At 43.9% G+C, this 6,281-nt stretch overlaps 1 pseudogene across 1 annotated transcript; it reads right to left on the reverse strand.

Annotated features, from left to right (window-relative positions):
* Window positions 1-3,447: 3,447 nt before the first annotated feature.
* LOC125538532 (ubiquitin-ribosomal protein eL40 fusion protein-like) lies at window positions 3,448-5,570 on the reverse strand (annotated as a pseudogene). The gene is made up of 3 exons (XR_015615338.1): window positions 5,319-5,570; window positions 4,716-4,929; window positions 3,448-3,793 (listed from the first exon to the last, which is right to left on the reverse strand). The product of XR_015615338.1 is annotated as a ubiquitin-ribosomal protein eL40 fusion protein-like (transcript).
* Window positions 5,571-6,281: the final 711 nt, after the last annotated feature.

Here is a 6,281-nt window from a genome sequence, read left to right on the forward strand (position 1 = left end):
TTCGTCATGTTTTGGACTATAGGATTATGGGCATTCTGATTCAGAGATTATGCGGATCTGGTCGCTACATTCCATCCATCCCTCCCTAGGAGATTATTTTCGATCGTCTAAATTTTATTCCAACTGTCAACTTACATTCCATCCCGCCCATGCATTTTACTCTTCTCCTGTTGCAATTGTTTTTAGTTTTTAGTTTTTTTTTGCGGATTTGTTTTTTTACTCTTCTCCTGTTGCAATTGTTTTTAGTTGGGAATTGTTGGAAAAAGGCAGCAAATGGTTGTTATGGAAACCCAAGATTTCCATAATCCCTTCAAATGTAACCTCTCCTTTGCCCAATATACCTTCACCCAAGATACCATACTAGTACCTCTGTCCCTAAATAAATATATTTAGGGTGAGCATTTTGGTAAAAAGCAAACTACTCTCGTCAAGTATTCAAATTTGGGCAATAATATTTCTCAGAATAAGGAGGGAAATCCCTCTGCCTTTATAGATGGGTACCAAAACATACCAACACATCCGAGCGTTTATGGCGGGATACTGGTACACAGAGGAAGTCCCTCGTTCGTTCATAAGGTAAAGCGGGAATTTTTGGAAGAAAAAACAGTCTACCGTACGTGGCAGGAGACATGTGCAGCCCTTTCAGTTTCATCAGAGGCACACTGAATGTTTGCATTCTGCCATTCAGAAATCTGATCATGTTTTTAACAACTGTCATATATAAGGCCATGCCACCTATGCTGACATTCTCCCGATCAGCAAGCTCTTGACCTGTGCAAGAAGCTCCACTACACTTTGTTGCGTTTGCAATCAAGGCTTAACCTGCGCCTTGTTTCTGGTCAGAATGCACTCTCTATTGCTCACGTGGAGAAGAGAACCTGCGACACTGCATTCGCCCCTCTGCTCTCACCAGGGTCTGATGGCGCTGATGAGATGGGTCTGGAGCTCTCTGAAGAATTGGCCATGGATTGCAGCAATGAGCAGATGGATGACACTACTACTGAAGAAGAAATGAACTCTGGTTCAGAAATAAGTATTGAAACTGCTGTGTGAAACTTGGATATTACTCATGGTCCGATGGAAGAGCACGCTCACAAAAATCGCAAGAAGAAGACACACCCAGAGATTGACGTCACTAAAGTGATCTCTGTTACCGATGAAGAACAGAATTACATTCCAGACCTGAACCTTGAGGAAGTGACACAAAACCTGGCCCGCTCTGACCTGCTGCAACATGAGTCCATGACTGAAGGCAACACGCGCTAACAAGTATGACACACACAAAAAAATCACCATACATTAAAAAAGTTTACTATATATATATATAAATCACTGTAATTAAATAAATGTTCAATGTGTATTTAAAAATTATTCATCGTATATTAGAAAATATATATTATAAAAACTAAAAAAAGTAAAAGAAAAAGCATAAGACAAAAAAAACAAGAGGAAAACCAAATCCAGAATAAAAACCCGATTTTTTTATAAATTAATAAAATCCAGAAATAAAAGAAAGACCAAAACACAAAAGCCACAAACAAAAAAAAAAAACAAAACAACGAACGAAAAAACATAAGGGTGCAGTGAAGTTCGAACTAGGCCGGCCCACGCCGCTGCACCTTTGAGCGTTGTCCCATACTTTTGTCGCCCGCGGGCGGGATTTGCCGTGAGAAGTCCCTAGGAACTATCCTTGATAAATATTATGGACGAATTTTTCACTTTTCAAAGATCTGAAGTGGGGCGTGCCGAAGCATGACTACTTATTTCTACTAGCATTTTCTTACATAGTCACATCAATACGCAGTGTCGGTCTCTCTTAACTCTCACAATCGATCAGCAGCTGATTTGCATCATACTCCAAAATGATGTCGAGGATAACACCGAGCAGGGTTGCAATGGTGTCGAAGCGAATGTGGGGAGGAGATGAGAAGGCAGGGTTCTGAATCTGAGCAGGGTCGCATTGCTTGTACTGAAACTTTTTTCAGAGTTCATGGAGATGTTTGAGTGAACATTCAGACTTGTACCAACACTAAACCTTTGTTTCACCGATATATCAAATTCATAAGTACTGGCTGGTGCTACATGATATCTTAAATACGAGGAGGGAAATGGCGTGGAGGTGGACCGCTTAGATCAGGACCTGACATTTCAGAGTAACCGTTCCATGTATGGGCCTTTTGTTGGTACTCAAGATTGGACACACTGGTCACTTCCAGGGAGCAGTGGCAAGTTTTGATTATTGGTTATATACAGGTCTTTCACGAGATACTAGTACTGAACATGACATGGTCCTTGCAGTTAACTAGTTCACAGCTGTGCTATACAATTAGTTGATAAAAAGTACTCCCTCCGCTCCGAGTTACTTGTCGCTCAAATGGATGTATCAGTTGTAGATACATCCATTTGAGCGACAAATAATTCGGGACGGAGGGAGTATGCTAATAAGATAGTTTCCTGAATCCAAACCATGCACAGATATGATCTACATATGAATCAATCCCCAAACAGACCACAACAGAAATATTGCAGTTCACAAGCTTCTATCATGCATAGACATCCAGATATATACAACAGAAACATGCCAGCAATGGGGGACATCTATCTAAAGTGAAAGCAATAGTCCATCTGCACCTCAACTAGTACTTGATTAAAAATATGCCAGTAAGTTAGTTTCCTGGATCCAAGATACACAGAGATATGATCTACACGTGCATCAATCCCCATCGAACATACCACACACACAAAAAATCTCACAATTCACAAGCTATTACCATGTATAGACATCCAGATACAAACATGCATTGATGTACAGTGAAAGAAAGTCCATCTAAACCTCAACTAGTACTTGGTAAAAGGTATGCTATCATCCTCAATCCAAACCATAGAGAGATATGATCTACATATATGCCAGACCACAAAACAAACATCTCTCAATTCACAAGCTTCTATCATGCATGTAAACCACGGCATATCGATGGAATTAGTCCATCTACCCCTCAACTAGCTAGTACTTTGGATCCAAAGGTATGATCCCCATGTATTGAACAGACAAAAAAACAAGCATCATTATTCACATGTTTTCTCAGTGGACAAGACAAGGGGGCTGCAACTGGGATGAAAATGTACCTGGTTATGACGTAGTCACAGTGAAATTTCATCTATAAAGCTACTGTGTGATCTGATTGACACTTGCTGGCAATATAAGGTGACAAGGTAATTGTTCAGAGCAGCAACTCTGTTCTGCATACAGATGGCATTTGGTTTCCTAACAAAATGGGTACTGTCTTTCAGCAGAGTTCATGCTACACTAGATACATATGTAGACCAGCAAGTGCAGAGTTGCATATCTTTATTTTTATTTTGACAATGAAAACTTGTGTTTTAGAGTAATTAGCAGCAAATGCTGCCGTGAGAAACTTGATTCAGCCAGGACAAAAATTCAGGAAGCAAGAACACTACTTGACTTCATCATATCATTCAAGCTAGTAGACCTCAAATACTTGATTTCATCATTCATGCAAGAGCAAATTGCACATACCAAGACAAAAACTGTTACAAGAGGCTAGAATGTTTCAGGGACAACATTTAACTAGGATGAAACTTCATATCCAAGAAACTAAGACTCGAACCAAACTTTGAACTCCCAGTTAATCCAGCTATCACATGTCACTTGATCATGTTTCAAGTGCTTCAGTCATGGTAGCGGAGCTTTTCCTTGGGCCGGATGTCATTGCTGTGGCCGCACTTCTTCTTGCGGCAGTTGGCAGACCTGAGGGGTAGACGCGCATAGCACCTGCAATGCACAATCATGGACAAGTTAGGATATCATAGACTCTTGTGAATGACTAATACCTGTAATAAGGCAAATAGGGTAATGCATCAACTAATACTTGATGAAAAGTATGTTAATAAGCTAGGTTTGTGGATCCAAACCACATAGAGATATGATCTACATACGCATCGATCGCCATCAAACAGAACACAAAACAAACATTTCAATTCACAAGATTGTATCATGCATAGACATCCAGATACAAACATGTCAGCAACTGCATATCATGAAAGAAATAGTCCATCTACACCTCAACTAGTACTTGATGAAAAGCCTGCTAATAAGCTACTAATTCCCTGGATCCAAACCACACAGAGATATGGTCTACATATATGCATCCATCCCCATGGATCAGACCGCAAAAGAAACATCACATTTCACAAACTTCTATCATGCATAGACATCCAGATACAAGCATGTAAACAACTGCATATCATAAAAGAAATAGTCCATGTACACCTCAACTAGTACTTGATGAAAAGTATGCGAATAAGCTGATAGTTCCCTGGATCCAAACCACCCAGAGATATGATATGATCTACATATGCATCAACACCCATCAAACAGACCATGGCAGATCATGGATAACAAGCATGCATTGCAACAGCAGCATATATCAACGCCTAGTGGAAGAAATACTCCATCTATACACCTCAACTAGTACTTTATAAGAAGTATGCCAATAAGCTAGTTCCTGGATCCAATTTAATCATGGGAATAAGGTAGTTCTTGGATCCAAAATAACCACACAGGAGATATAATGATCCCCATTGAACAGACCACGTAGAAACATCTAAATTCACAGGCTTTTATCATTCATAAGCATCCAGGAATGCATGTAACAGCGCCAATTCAGTGGTATAGTAAAGGAAACAGTCCATACTTGCGGCAGACGAGCTTCTGCTGATTGTACTTGAGGGCAAGCGCAAGCAGGTTCGGCTCTATCTTGGACGGGTAGCAGGAGCCCTTGTCCCCGCCGATGATGCACAGGACGAGGTGAAGGGTGGAGTCCTTGTGGATGTTGTAGTCTGCCAGGGTGCGGCCGTGGTCAAGCTGCTTCCCGGCGAAGATGAGGCGCTGCTGGTCCGGCTGGATACCTGCGATCATTGAAACCAACACAGCGTTCACAGTTAGTTCAGCACCTAAAGACGCCCACAGTTTGATCCAGGGGATACCGAAATTGAACTGTAAATCGAGCAGAGCAGCTGCGGAAACAGAGCAGCTGCTCAGATCCAGGAACATAACCTAGGAAAAGAGGGCAAACTACAGCATTATCCAACCAAATCCATGGATGATGATTAAGCACAAAAATTACCGCATGCCTAATTTCTAGCCCAAAATTCCCGTCACGCATGTCAAACTGCTCTGTTTCGGGGCAAGATTACCGAGCAAAATAGAGCGATTTGAGCTGAGCACACGCGCGACTGGGTGGGGAGGATCGGTCGAGTTCGAGTAGATGTAGGCGGTCATGGGCGAAGGCTCGTACCTTCCTTGTCGTGGATCTTGGCCTTTTTTTTTTCTTGGCCTTGACGTTGCCGACGGCGTCCGAGGACTCCACCTCCAGCGTGATGGTCTCCCCGGTCAGCGTCTTCACGAAGATCTGCATCTCGCCGCCGGTGGCTCTCGCTCTCGCTCTCCTCTCGTCTCGCTGGGCTTGGGGTGGTGAGCTGCTGGGGGTGGGGGTGCGGGTGGTGCGGGTGAAAGCCGAGTGGCACCCGGACGCGACGCTGTTTTATAGAGGAGAGGTGAAGGAGGAAACGCAGCCGCCTACGAAATGGATAGAAACCCTAGCCAGCCAGCGAAGTGACGCGCTGGCTACCAAGCCCAATGATATTTCTAAGGCCGCTTTTGTTATTATAAAGCAAAGTCCTCTATCATATCAAGAAGGAAGAAAAAAAACCTCAACTCTTCTGGAAATTATGCATTCCGAATTGTGCCACGTAGCCGAGGGCGAGACCGATCGAAGGGCGACATCTGATCAGGGCCAAATCCAGGGTCTACAATTGTGCTACGCAGCCGAGCGCGAGACCGCTCACTTTCCTCGCGCCGATGCACTCACCCATCGCACCCAGCTCTTTCCTTCATCCTTATGTCTTTTCTTCTCTCTCATTTTCCCATTTTGCTTTCTCTCACGCTCAAACAATGTCAGCGAACTCTCTCCCTCAGCCACTCGTACACGCCGCCCACCTGCCTATCATGCGAGCCTTCTCTCCCGGCTCGACGCTGCCGATGCCCACAACCTGCCTTGTCGGTGTCTAGCCCTCCTAGAGCCGGCACCACGCGACATGGCACCTCGACGCCCCCCGACGCGCTCGTGGGCCTCCCTCTCCACTCCCACCCACGATGAGCGGTGTTGCTTCGAGGTGGCTACCAATGTCGCCGTAGGGGCTACCCGTGAGCGTTGACGAGGGGATACCCAACCGGGTTGGCCAACAAAACGAGGAGGAGC

Source organism: Triticum urartu, chromosome 2A (genome assembly GCF_056163025.1).
Source record: "Triticum urartu cultivar PI428250 chromosome 2A, HENAU_Tu73, whole genome shotgun sequence".
In the NCBI taxonomy this organism is placed as follows: domain Eukaryota; kingdom Viridiplantae; phylum Streptophyta; class Magnoliopsida; order Poales; family Poaceae; genus Triticum; species Triticum urartu.